This window comes from Tenrec ecaudatus, chromosome 13 (genome assembly GCF_050624435.1).
Source record: "Tenrec ecaudatus isolate mTenEca1 chromosome 13, mTenEca1.hap1, whole genome shotgun sequence".
In the NCBI taxonomy this organism is placed as follows: Eukaryota; Metazoa; Chordata; class Mammalia; order Afrosoricida; family Tenrecidae; genus Tenrec; species Tenrec ecaudatus.
This window is the reverse complement of record NC_134542.1, coordinates 132,180,935-132,194,385: the sequence shown is the minus strand read 5'-3', so window position 1 is coordinate 132,194,385 and position 13,451 is coordinate 132,180,935.

Genomic DNA, 13,451 nt, shown 5'->3' with positions numbered 1-13,451 from the left:
ACTTTAGTACAATTAATGATTTAGACTTTATATTATAGAGACTCAAAAAGCTAGTCAATGCATTTTATCTTTTGTTATATGGATTATATTAATAATACAAATTAATCATCACAAAGCTATCTTAATACATTTGGACTTTTATTTATCAAGCTTATGTTTATAATTAATGCTTTCTTTTTTTTAAATTCTGCCACAGTGATTTACCCATCACCCTCAACAGTAGCTTTTGCTACTATTATTACAGAGCTATAGATGGTAGAGTGGCAGGGTAAAAGAAAAACTGAAACTTCTTTAGTCAGTTTTGCCTTTTGGTTGCTATGGCTGGACCCTTGACTTTGTAAAAAAAACCCTCCTTTTTTTTCTTTATTGGATGATGGTATCAGAATGTGTGAAGCTGCTGCAATAGTTAGGCTTTGAAAACATTCTGTTATGAAGCAGCTCATTTTCCTCGTATAGATCTTTGTGAAAATCCTAACTCTATGAAGACATATCTCTGCATGTATCCATTGTCTCCTCTTCTCTAACTTCAATTAACTTTGAAGGTTGCTGCTTAGATTTCCATGTTCTGATGACCCAGTTAAACAATGATCTTCACTTTCAGTCTCGGTTTACTCTTGTATCTGGGATGAATGTTTTCCATCGCTGTGACTGGGAAAGTGCTTCTACAGTTATGAAAGCCATTGCATTTTTGATGAAAGTGGCTGCTCACTGGAATCCTTGTATAACTTAATAATTTCTTCTCTTATAAATGTAACCCATTGTGTAGTTCTGATGGCATCCCCGTGAGTATTATTCCTGTTAATTATGCCAGATTTCAAGGGATAGCCAATTATCAGAGAGACATTATTCATTTGGATATTAAACTAATGGGTAAATAAAGTAATAAAGTAGAACTGAAATAGACCTTTTGACATAATTATTATCCATGTGGCCAAGTTTTTAGATGTTGCTGATATCTATCTAAATAACTGCTCCTCACAAAAGGATTGACATGTCCTGTCTCTTTGTCCTTCTAATTATAGCATGGAACTGACGTTGGGTCATTATGCCTTCTTCAAAATGACTTTTTTTTTAATTTCCTTTGTTTTATCTGATATTAATATCCTTTATTCATTGGCCAGGGGTGCATGATCCTTTTTGATGTTTGGTGGTGCCTATTTAATTTTTGTTAATGATTTGAGTAATACATAGGTAGGTAAAAACCCTTCCTATAAAATCATTGAATACTTTATTCAACAAAAGTATCAAAATGTGAATTTGCTGTTTCTCAACAAATCCACTTTCTAGGGATATAGACCTGTGAAGACAGTGTTTCCATCTTTCTAGCCATTCCCTGCAGAATTCTGTGCTCTTTGACATAAACTGTGTCACAATAGCAGTTTTGTCATCCTGGGGGACTCAAAGTGTGTTCCTTTTCAATGGTCTTTGAGTTCTGGAAACAAAAGGCAATCTGGCAGAATAAGATCAGAAGTGTAAGGTGGATAGAGTAAGGTTTCTCAATGAAATTCTCATAGGATTACCCTTGAAGGATGAGCAGGTGTTTTGTCATAAAGGAGGGGGAAAATTCTCTAGCATAATATCCCATGTCTTTTTCTCACCAATTAAAAAAATGTCCATAAACTTCCTTCTAGACATCTACCTACAGTACTCCTTTGGGATTAAAAATAAATAAAAAATCAGTGGCCTTAACTTTGTTAACTGATATATCTGCCTTGAATTTCACTGGCCCAATAATTCCAGTTTATTCCCCTCCTTTGATTAGACTGATAGGCAATCTTTTTATTTTTTATGAGTCAATTCAAATTTTTCTAGATTTTTATCTCCTGAACACACACAAAAAAAGCAAGCAAGCAAACAATCCAAATCACTTTTAATTGCTTTTAAAGAAATTTTGTGTTTACCTGGCTTCTCAAGTTATTCAGGAAATTTTGTGTTTACCTGGCTTCTCAAGTTATTCAGGAGGCAAACTCTTCACTTTATCCTCTTCACACAAAATGATTGATTAGTTTTTATTTATAAATTTCAGTAGATCCTTAACACATCAGAATGAAAATATAGCCACCTCAGAATAATTTAAGAAGGTGAATGCAAATGGTTTCTTATGAGCTTGGTGGACTGATGAAAACTTTGAATCGTGCTAATACATTTTTTCTCACAACAGTTTTATTGGCAAGTAACTTACATATATAATTCAATATTTAAATCATTCAGTCAAACCAAGGAGAATCGTACAGTCAACCTCACATCAATTTTAGAACACCCCTTCCCTCATGGCTAAAAAGCTTTTAGGATGAGTTATGCAATCATAATCTGTTCTAGTGTTCCCTCCCTCCTCCCATCTTCATTGTTTACTCCCCAAATCCTCTGCCCCTCCCTATCATCCACCCCCACTAGTGAATTTCCTATATCTCCCTGTATTGGTTATTATCATTATGCATCCACTCCTCCTATGCTTCACGGCTGGGAGACCCCAAAAAAACAATAACAAACTAAATCAGGCAACAGTGATAAAGTAAAAACTTAATAGTATACAGACAAAAAACACAATCCATAAGAAGGAAAAGACACCCAACAGCCTTCAAAATGCCAAGGAATAAATTTCTGTCATGGAACCGGTAAGAGATACTTACACCTGAACAAATTCAGGTCGTGCCCATATGGTGGCCAAATAGGCAAGTATCAAGTTGGATCCAGCATAATCAAGGTTACAATGATCTATGCCTGATAGTAAGGCTGTTTGAGACTCGTGCTTGTGGCTAGAATGGGTCTGCCAGTGACTCAGTCTGACTAGATACTTGTCAGAAGGGTTTGTCCCCCATAGCTCTCCACAAATTGGGTGTTCATGATTTTTGCCCAGATGCTTTTCTTCTCCCCATATTTGAATTGTGTAGTTGTCATCTTTGGGTCACACAAGCTGGTCCTTCTTCCATGTGGAGTTAGTTGACTCCTAATTGTCTGAACACAAGCCTTTAAGAACTCCCGACACTTTTCTGATTGGCAGCTGGGCACCATCCGGCTTCTTCACCACACTTGGCTGTAGGAAGCGCCCTTATCTTCGGTGATCATTTCATGAAGGTGAGTAGCGAGCAGGGACATGATGTAAGAATTGATTACTCATAAATTGGAGCTAGGATTCAATGGGTGCCCCAAACCTATTCCTGAATTTATGACTTCTTAAAAAATGTATTTAATTTGCTGTAACTTTGGAGCTAATATCATTGGCACATCATTCCACAGTTCAATCATGTCAAACCAATTTCTTCCATAATCATACATCTTTTCCAAAACATACTTTTCTTTCCTGGACTGTTGCCATAATCCCCTCTAATTTCCCCCACCCCTCTATATCCCTCTCCCCACAAAGCCCTTGTTATATTTTCTTATCCTGTAGGCTAAACATCCTTTGGTTTAATTTACCCAAAATTAAAGAAACAAATACACAATTTCAAGAAGGTGAGTCTCTATGGCACTGTATGCCCTAATGCAAACTAGTATAGACAGAATATAAAAGAGTGGCCATCACAGGACAATATGTATCTTAATACCACGTACAGGGTGTCGAACTATCAAAACCTTGTTTATTCACCAACCAACAGTATCACCACCTCAGAAAACGTGTGTTTTCAGGCTTAAGTCCTCGGTTACAAGTGTGTCTGGGAGAGAGTCTAGTTTACCAGTGGACTTCCTATGTGAGGTCTCACCAATTCAGTCTCTGGAGCATGTTGTGCACCCAGAAGATCCAGGATTCAGTGTGCCAGTTTTCTGCAGATCACAGCGTGGTTTCCCGGGTTAGCCCTAGATATACTAGGTCAATTCTGCCTTCCTGTGACATGCCACTAAAATCCCTCCCTACCTAATGATCCCCAGAGCATCCTCAGCCTTTCCTGTCTCAACTTGGTGGTTAGCCTTCCCTCCTACTGTCCAACACACATTCACCCATATTCAACAAGACTTGACCAGCCCCTCTCCCCTCTTCTGTGCTCCCCTCCCATCATTAAGCCTTATCCCTCTGACAGGGCCACCTCTCTTCAGGGGACCTCCCCTAGATCCACATGGCTACCATTCAGCAGAGAGCATCTCCTGCTTCTCCCCCAACCATTTGATCCCAGCTGTCATGAGGTGCCCTTGGCCAAGTGCCAATGATGTGTGGTTCGTTGGCACTGGTCCACTCTTTACCAGGCTCTCTGGTCTCCAGAAGACTGGAGGGCCTGCAAACTTGACCTTGTGCCCATTCTTTTGCTTGTTCCTACTGAAGTGGAGTCATACAGTATTTATTCCTGTGTGCTTGACAAACTTCACTCAGCATAATGTCTTCCAGATCCCTCCATGAGTTGAGATATTTCATGGTCTCATCGCTGTTTTTCAGGGATGCATAGAATTCCATTGTGTGTATGTGCCAATGTTTTGTTTTGTTTTATCCAGTCTTCTATTGATGAGACTTTAGTCTGTTTCCAGATTCTTGTTATTGTGAACTGTGCTGTTTTACATTTGGGAGCAAATGTCTTTTTGTGATCTGTTTTTATTTCATTTGGGTATATGCCCAGTGATGCTATCACTGGGTCATATGGTAGTCCAATCTCCATCTACTTTTGGTATCAGCATATTGCTTTCCATAATGGCTATATATATTCACAAATCCAAAAGTAGTGGATAAGTGTTCCTATCTCACCACAACATCTCCAGCATTTGTTGTTCTCAGTTTTGTTTTGTTTTTTAAATTGAACTATAATAATGGGTGTTAGGTGGTGTCTTGTTGCTGTTTTCACTTGTCTTTCCTGAATGGCTAATGGCACGGCACATTTCCTCATGTGTTTAAGAGCCATTCAAGTGTCATCCTCGGTGAACTGTCTGAACAGGTCTTTTGCCCACTTTCTCAGAAGATTATTAGTTCTTTCCTTGTTGTACGTTTGTAAGATTCTGTAGTTCTTACTAATTAACCTTTGGCTCTTATGTCATTATTAAATCTCTTTGCTCAATCTATGGGCTCTATTTTATACTTTAATAAAGTCTTTTGATGTACACAGTGTTTTATTTTTAATAGGTCCCATTCATCTATTTTACCTTCCATGGAGTGTGTTTCCTTTGTTAATTCTCCTACCCATGTACTCTCTGCACTAAGGTTCCTAGCTTTGTCCCAATTTTCTCATTGCTGATCCTGATAGCTTTGGGTCTTACATCTATTTCTTTAGTTCACCTTTACTTTGTTTTTGGGCATGGATGGAGATGTGGGTCTTGTTTCATTTTTCTGCATGTGAATATCCAGATTTTTCAACACCATTTATTGAAGAGAGCACCAAAAATCAATTGTCTCTCTGTGGATGTTTTTATTTCTGGGTTTTCTGTGCTGAACTGGGGTCCGATTCCCTATCATTATACCAGTACCAGGCTGTTTGGACAACAGGCTGTTATGAGGTCAGGTAGTGCAAGGCTCCCTACTTTGTTCTTCTTCTTGAGGAGTTATATGCCTGTCCTGGGTTTCTCCCTTTCCATTTCAAGTTGGCAATTGGTTTGCCCATTTCTTTGAAGAATGATGTTAGAATTTGGACCGGGACTGTGCTGGATCTGAAGACTACTTTAGATAACTTTGACATGTTCATTGTATTGAGTCTACAGATCCACAAACAGGGAATATTCTATTAGATCCCTTTTGGTCTCTTGTAGTAATCTCTATAGGGTTTTTTTCCACAGGTCTTTTGTTTTTATTTGGGTTTATTCCTAGGTACTTCAATTTTTGCATGGCTATAATGAATGGTACGGATTCCTTGATATCTTTATCTGTATTCCCATCAATGATATATAGTAATCCAATCAATCGCTGCTCGTTAATCTTGTGTCCTGCTACACTACACCCCTCCTTTACTGTTTCCAGATCCTATTGGGGACCACTTCAGACTCTCACTATATAAAATCATATCATCTTCAAATAGCCAAAGTTTCACTTCTTCTCACCCAACCTTTGATATCTTGCCATGATCTTATGGAATTGGCTAGAATTTCCAGAACAATGTTGATTAAAAGTGAGAATAAGGGGCATTCTGTGGGTTCCCTTATTCGGTGGAAATATTTTCAGTTTTTCTCAAGTGTAATATTAGCCATTGGTTTTCCATGGCTTCTGTTGTATTGATTTTCACTTCTTATCCTATCTTCCTGAGAGGCTTTCTTAGGAATGGGTATTGGATGTTATCAAATGCCTTTCTGCATAAATTGATATGATCATATGGCTCTTGTGCGTTTTTCCTTTGGTGTGGTGGATTACATTGTTTCTCAAATATTGAACCATCCATGCATCCATAGTATGAATCCCACTTGGTTAGGATGTATTATTTTTTTGATATATTGTTGGAGTCTACTGGCCAGCATTTTGTTGATAATTTTTGCATCTATGTTCATAAGAGATATCATTCTATTGTTCTCACTCCTTGTGGGGTCTTTGCCCAGTTTGGGTATCAGGGTTAGGCTGACTTCATAGAAGGAGTTTGCTGTCCCTTTTATGTTCTGGAAGAGTTTGTGTAGAATTGATGTCAGCTCTTCTCTGAACATGTGGTATAATTCTCCTGTGTTTTAGTTGGGACTTTCTTGATGACCTTGTCTATTTCTCCTTTTGCTATGGATTTATTCAAGTTCTTAATGTCCATATATGTTAATTTGGAAAGAGAGTGAACTCCCAGGTATTTTTTCATGTCCTTCAAATTATTGAATTGTTGAAATACATTATTTCGTAGTGCTGTGTAATTAATCTTTTTATTTCACTGAGGCCTGCTGTGATCTCTGTTCCATCCCTAATTCTAGATATTGACATCTGGCCCATTGTTTCCTTTGTTAAGTTTACTCGTGTTGATTCTTTCCATTGGTCTTCTGTTTTCAGTTCCCTTATTTCTGCTCTTATTTTTATAACTTCTTCTTTTTTTTTTTTTTAATCTTTTGCTGTTAGAAGAATCCTGCTGTTGGCCCTGTTTTAGCTTCCGGAGTGCTGAATTAGGGTGCTGACCATACATCTCTTTTTCATGTGTGCATTTATTGCAATCTAGTGTACTCTTATAATTGCCTTTGCTGTGTCACACAGGTTTGGGTAGGTTGAATTATCATTCCTCTTGATTTCTAAGAACTACTTAATTTCTTCTCTAATTTGAGCTAATACCCACCAGCTTTCGAGAAGTGTGTTATTAAGTCTCCAAGTGTTTGTCTTTGTTTTGTCGTCGTTGTTGTTGTTCCAATTGTTAATTTCCAATTATGGTCAGAGAAGGTTGTAGTTTGCCTTGTGCTCCAGAATATGGTCAATTTTAGAGTGTGAGTCATGTCCAATGGAGAAAAATGTGTATTTTTTTATGTTGCTTTGAGAGCTCTGAAAATGTCTAATAGGCCAAGTTGTTTGATCATGCTGTTCAGCTCTTCAGTTTCTCTACTGAGTTTCTTCCCTGTTGAACTATCTTTCTGTGAGAGTGATGTTTTGAAACAACCAACTATCATTGTTGATCTGGTGATTTCTCTTTTCATCTCTTTGAGAATTTGGTTGATGAATTTTGAGGGTCTCTCATTGAGCCCATATATGTTTATTATGTTTATGGGTTCCTGGTCTACTGATCCCTTGAGCGTTATGTAATGCCCATTCTTATTTCTCGTTATGTCATGTATCTTTAGGTCTATTATTTCTGAGATTAGTATTGCCACCCCCAATTTTTTTAATTGCCATTTGCTTGATAAAGCTTTTGTCATCCTTTGACTCTCTGTCTATTTTTGTCTGTGAGTTTGTGATGTGTCTCTTGAAGCCAGCAGATCAATGGATTTTTTTGGTTAACCCAATCTGCTTCCATTTGTCTATTAACAGATGTGTTTAAACCATTAACTTTCAGTGTAATTAATCAATATGTAGATTAGTTGCTGTCATCTCATACTATTTATGTTTGGTATTTTCCTTTCTTCTCTTTTATACAATGATGTGTGGGTGGGAGGAGAGGTTGGGGGGTCAGTTTATTCTTATCTCCCTATCTCCGTTGAATCTGTAATGTTTCGGGTGCCTTTTCAGTGTGTTGCTTTCTGGGTGGTGTTACACCCTGTGGTGGTCCCATGGTGGTCCAATGTTTCTGTGCTGTGGTTTTTGATTTTCTGCCCATAAAGAATTGGAAAATATTTTTTGTAATGCTTGGTGGTTTTGTTTTGTTTTTTAACAAATTCTCTAAATGTTTCCTAATCTGAGAAGACTTTAATGTCTCCTTCAAATTTGACGGAGAACTTTTCAGGATAAAATTCTTGGATTGCAGTCATTGCTTTTCAACTTTTGGAACACATTGCTCCAATTTCTTCTTCCCTGCATGGTCTCTGTGGAGAAGTCTGAGCTTACTCTCATCTATTTACTTTTATCTGTAAAAGTTTTCTTCTCTCTAGCAGTTCTCTTGATTCTCTCCTTTTCCTTGAAATTGGATAGTTTGACTAACTATAGCCCCAATGGTTTTTTTTAGGAGGGGTTAATATAATTAAGGTTAATATAATTAGTGTTCTCTCTGTTTCTGAATTTTAATCATGTCCTCCTTTGTAATATTTGGGGAAATTTTCTTCCAAGAATTCCCTTACTATTATAACTGTAGGTTTATTTCTTTCTTCCTGCTATGGGAACACTATAATTCAATTATTGTTTCACCTCATGGAATCCCACATCATCCCCAGGCTATCTTCCGATTATTTTGCTTTTTTGTTCAACTGTTTCTCTCTCTTGATTTCTGCCTGGTTATCTTCTAGATCACAGTTTCAGTTCTCCATATCTGTCATTCTATTGTTGAAATAATTCACCTTTTTAGGTTTGTTTCTGCTTCATAATTGTTAACTCCTGGACTTTCCTTTCTTCAGTGTGATGATTCTAGTGTCTTTATTTTTTCATTTGCTTTCAGGATTCATGTCCTAATTTCTTGCACATCACTAATCAATATTCTCATGTTTTCTTTCTCAGGCAGTTCAAATGCTTCTTCTGTGTAAACTGTCAGGTTTGGGTCATCTTCGGTTATTGATTTTTGTTTCTCTAGATTTTATACAGTAGCTGCAGGTGTTGGCTCCTGAGTGCATTACATCTTGAGTGAGCTGATGATGGAATGTAATACTCTGGGGGGATAAGATAGGTTCTGGAAAACATATTATGCCTAGATGAGGATGGATTTTTTTGGGAGGTGAGAAAGCTGGTTAGAGTTGAGGTGCCCTGCAGTCAATTTTAAGTGGTGGTATTAGTCATACGAAGCCTTCCCTTAGGTATAATAATTTTTAATGAATTGGAGAAGGGGGTTAGCAAAAAATGTGATTTTACTTGGGAAGTTAAAGGAGGGTGTGTTGCTGAAGTGGAGGGAACTGGTTCCAGGTATTATTGTGGTTGGGCTAAGGAAGGGATATAATGAATTATCAGAGTCCCTTATTGACCCTGTGCATTATATAGGGAGAGTACACTCCATTATTGTGCTTATAACAGTGGATCCCTTTACAGCTCAGAACTGTTTATTCTCTATGTGTGATGCTAGAGTGTAAGTGGGTTTTTATTATGGATGCCTGAGGGAAGAGCAGCTTCCTTTCAGAGGACAATCTGTCTAGAGATCATGAGCTACCTAGCTTGTGGTGGGGAAGTCCCAGGAAACTGGGAATGATAGGTTCTGGTTTTTCTGGTGGGATGAGGAGTTTTAAATAAAATAGGAACACTTCTACCTCCTAGAACCCACTACTTTTCCTATTCCACCAGTTCCTCTCTTTCCCCCATGCTGAAACTCTCTTCAGCTAGCTGAGGCTCTTTGTCTGCAGGAGGAAGCTGGGTCTTGTTAGGGATTATCAGCAATTGAGACTAAACTTTTAAGAATGCTAATGGGAAAAATAAGTACTAGTGTAAGCTGCAGGATAGCTGCAGGATGTCTGTTTAGGTTCTAAGTTTTACCCAGAACCTTAGTTTCTCCTGTGGCTGCTAACATCTTGTTGGAGGGTCTTTTGAGAGACTAGGAAGTAAACAAGTTAACATGGAAGCCAAAAGGTAAAGTGTTATATATATATATATATATATATATCCCACATTCTTATGTATAGCCACAAATGTATAAATCCTGGTTGAGGATGACTTTTAAAAATAGTGCACAGCTTTGAGGGGGGCAGAAAAGGGGTTATGGAAGTGTTAGGACACAGAGCAGTGATATGCCATTGGGTCCCCCAAATTGTCCTGGGGGAGTGGAGAGGGGTGGAGTGTCTGCAGAACTGTTTGAAGCAGAGATCTCTTTTGTATTTTGATGCAGAGTTTTGTGGCATTTTGTTTTAATGCCTTCGGATCTTTTAGGGTGCCAAAGGGGATTGAGATTTAGGCTGGTGGGGGGATGCTTTGGTGTCTGGTATGGCTGTGAGAGCTGTATTGTGATATGAGTCATTTATCTTGAAGAAACGTACCTCTGATGAATCACGTCAGAGGGGATGGGTTTGATCTTTTTGGATGTTGGGGTGGCCAAGTGGGGCTTGGGGGATGGGACCTATTCTTGTCACCTACTTATGTCGTCCAGTGTGCTGGAGGACAGCACTGTCCTACTCACCAGGCCTATGTCTTACACAAACGGCTTGGTTACTGACTTACTTTTTATGTGAGCAATGAGCAACCTCTGGATCCCTAGGTCTCGGTTTCCAGCCCACCTAGTAAAACCTGTTTCTAGTCGAAAAAGCTTCTTTTAAAAATCTGGTGGTTTTCCCCTGTCTTGTGTTAAAGCTTTGTCACAGGTGTGCAATGGTTGCAAACTCGGGAATTAAACTAAATAGGAGAAAAAAGAGAGAGAGAGAGAGAGAGAAAATAAAAGGACTTGGACAGTGGGGGGAAAGGGCACGAATCCATCCATGGGGAGGGTATTGTTTATGTCTCCACAGGGAAGGGAGAGAGGGACCATACTTCAACATTGTATGCCAAGCCTTGAAGACAACATACTTGCATGAAGTAGTGAACTAACAGAGAGGTCTGCCAGGCTGGCCCAATCCCAGTTATGTCCTCCCCTCCCCAGAAGATTGCACTACAGAAAACAACACTGAAGATACAGACCAGGAAGAGTGATGGGTCTGCCCAGACCATATGGGACCAAACTAAGAGGGAAAGAGAGAGACAAAGTGGACTGCATCCTGCCCCCCAAGCCCCAAGGACAACACTCCTGCATGGAGCAGCCAAGGCACAGAGAGGACCAAAGGACCAGCCCCACCATGAACACAACATCTCCTCCCTGACCAACAGTGCTGCGGGAGACAGTACAGGAGACACAGTGCAGGAATTGTGCTTTTTATGACACTCCCTCCTCCCCAAACTATGGCAAAAAACGAAGAGAGCACAACAGACAGCAAGGGGAGCAAAGCAACAAAGTCCCTGAGGAATCCAGAAAATAGACTTCAGACTCCAAGTGCAGAGGTTGGCACTTCATCAGACTCGACCAGAAAACATATATAAGTGTCAGCAGACAAACCTGGAACTATTTATAGGTCTCTCTCTTTCTCTCTCTCCCACCCTTCCTTTCACCCTCCCTCCCCCCTCTTTTTTCTTTATGTCTATCTATATAACATAGGCAAGATAAACAATTCTGAGGCCAAAAGAATGGGCTGATAGTTCTGGGGGGAAGAGGAGAGGAGGTGAAGGAAATGGGGGTGGGGAACCAGCAAACCCAGGGACACGGGAACAACAACAGATCTAAAATTGATGGTGAGGAGGGTGGAGAATGGCTGATGGTGTTTGAACAAGGGCAGTGTAGCCAAGCAGGGTTACTGAGAGCTGAAGGAACATCGAACATGATAGTAGGATGGGAGGAAAGTAAAAGGGATGGACTGAAAAACTAGGAGGCAAAAGATATAGAGGTATAAATATAGGCATGTACATGTGTAAATATATTAATATATAATGATAGGTATATAGGCCTATGAACATATATTTATATGTTGGGCATTACGGCAATAGATGGACATTGGGCCTCTATTCAATTTCTCCCTAAATGCAAGAAGACTTTGTTCTAATAACCTGGCATTCTGTGACGATCACCTTCCCAACACAATCACTGACAACAAAACTGGGTGCATAAGCAAATGTGGTGAAGAAAGCTGATGGTACTCAGCGATTAAAAGATATTGTGTCTAGGGTCTCGAATGCTTGAAGTTAAGCAAATGGCCATCTGTCAAAGAAGCAACTAAGCCTGTATGGAAGAAGCACATCAGCCTCTGTGATCATGAGGTGTCAAAAGGATCAGGTATCAGAAAACCCCCAAGCAACAATCATATCTATGAGAATGATGGTGTTCGGAGTGGAGACCCAACTGTAGACAATTGGACATTCCCTCACAGAAGGGTCACAAGGAAGGGTTGAGTCAGCCAGGATGCAACAACAGCAACATAACATACAACATTCCTCTAGTTCTTTAATGTTTCTCTCTCCCTCCCCCTCCCCTGACTATCATGAATCCAGTTCAACCTTACAAACCTGACGATACCAGAGCATGTACACTAATACAGAGAAAAGCACTAGACACATGGAATCCATGACAGATAAGCCCACAGGTACAGTAATGGGAGTAGCGATACCATGAGGTTAGGAGGAAGGTGGGGGAGAGAGGGAGAACCGATGGCAAGGATCTACATAGATCCCACCCCCCACCTCTGAAGGGGATGAACAACAGAAACATGGGTGAAGAGAGATAGCAGGTGATTTAAGGTATGAAAACAATCATAATTTATAACTTATCAAGGGTTCATGGTGGGGGGGGGCAGTGGCGGAGAGGAACTGATAGCAAGGTTTCAAGTAGAAAGAAAGAAAATGTTTTGGAAATGAGGATGGTAACATATGCACAAATGTGCTTGATACAGTGGATGCATTGTTTGTTACAGAAGCTGTAAGAGCTCACAATAAAACCATATATATATATATATATATATATATGAAAGACCCTCCATTGAAAAAAGAAAGAATGGAATCAGAATAAATATATCGTTTTTCTCTTCTTGCTGTCTACATTAAAGATACAAACTTCTTTTACCTCCTAGAAGGAATATTAGAGGATATGCAGGAATATGAGCAAAAAGTAAAATTTACCTTAAGAATTGAGTGTTGTTTAATGCCTTTTAAGATTACAATGTATTTTGGAAAGGATAGAAAGGTTACTTATTCAATCTGTATTCAGAGCAAATAATCTGAGAAGTGGGACTATAGGAATAAGAACTTGGCAGGATCGGTGGAAGTTTTTTTTTCATCCAATGATTACAGATGACACACACTGGCTTGCTCAAACCCAGAAGACTTGAAGCACTTAGATGATAATCAACGACTATACCCTGTGGAATGGATTAAAATTCAATGTAAATAAAACAAAAATCCTCACAATGGGACCAATAGAAATCATCATGATAAATAAAACAAAGATTAAAGATGTCAGGATTTCATTGTGCTTGGCTTCACAATAAATGTTCACGGAAGCAGTGGTCAAGAAATT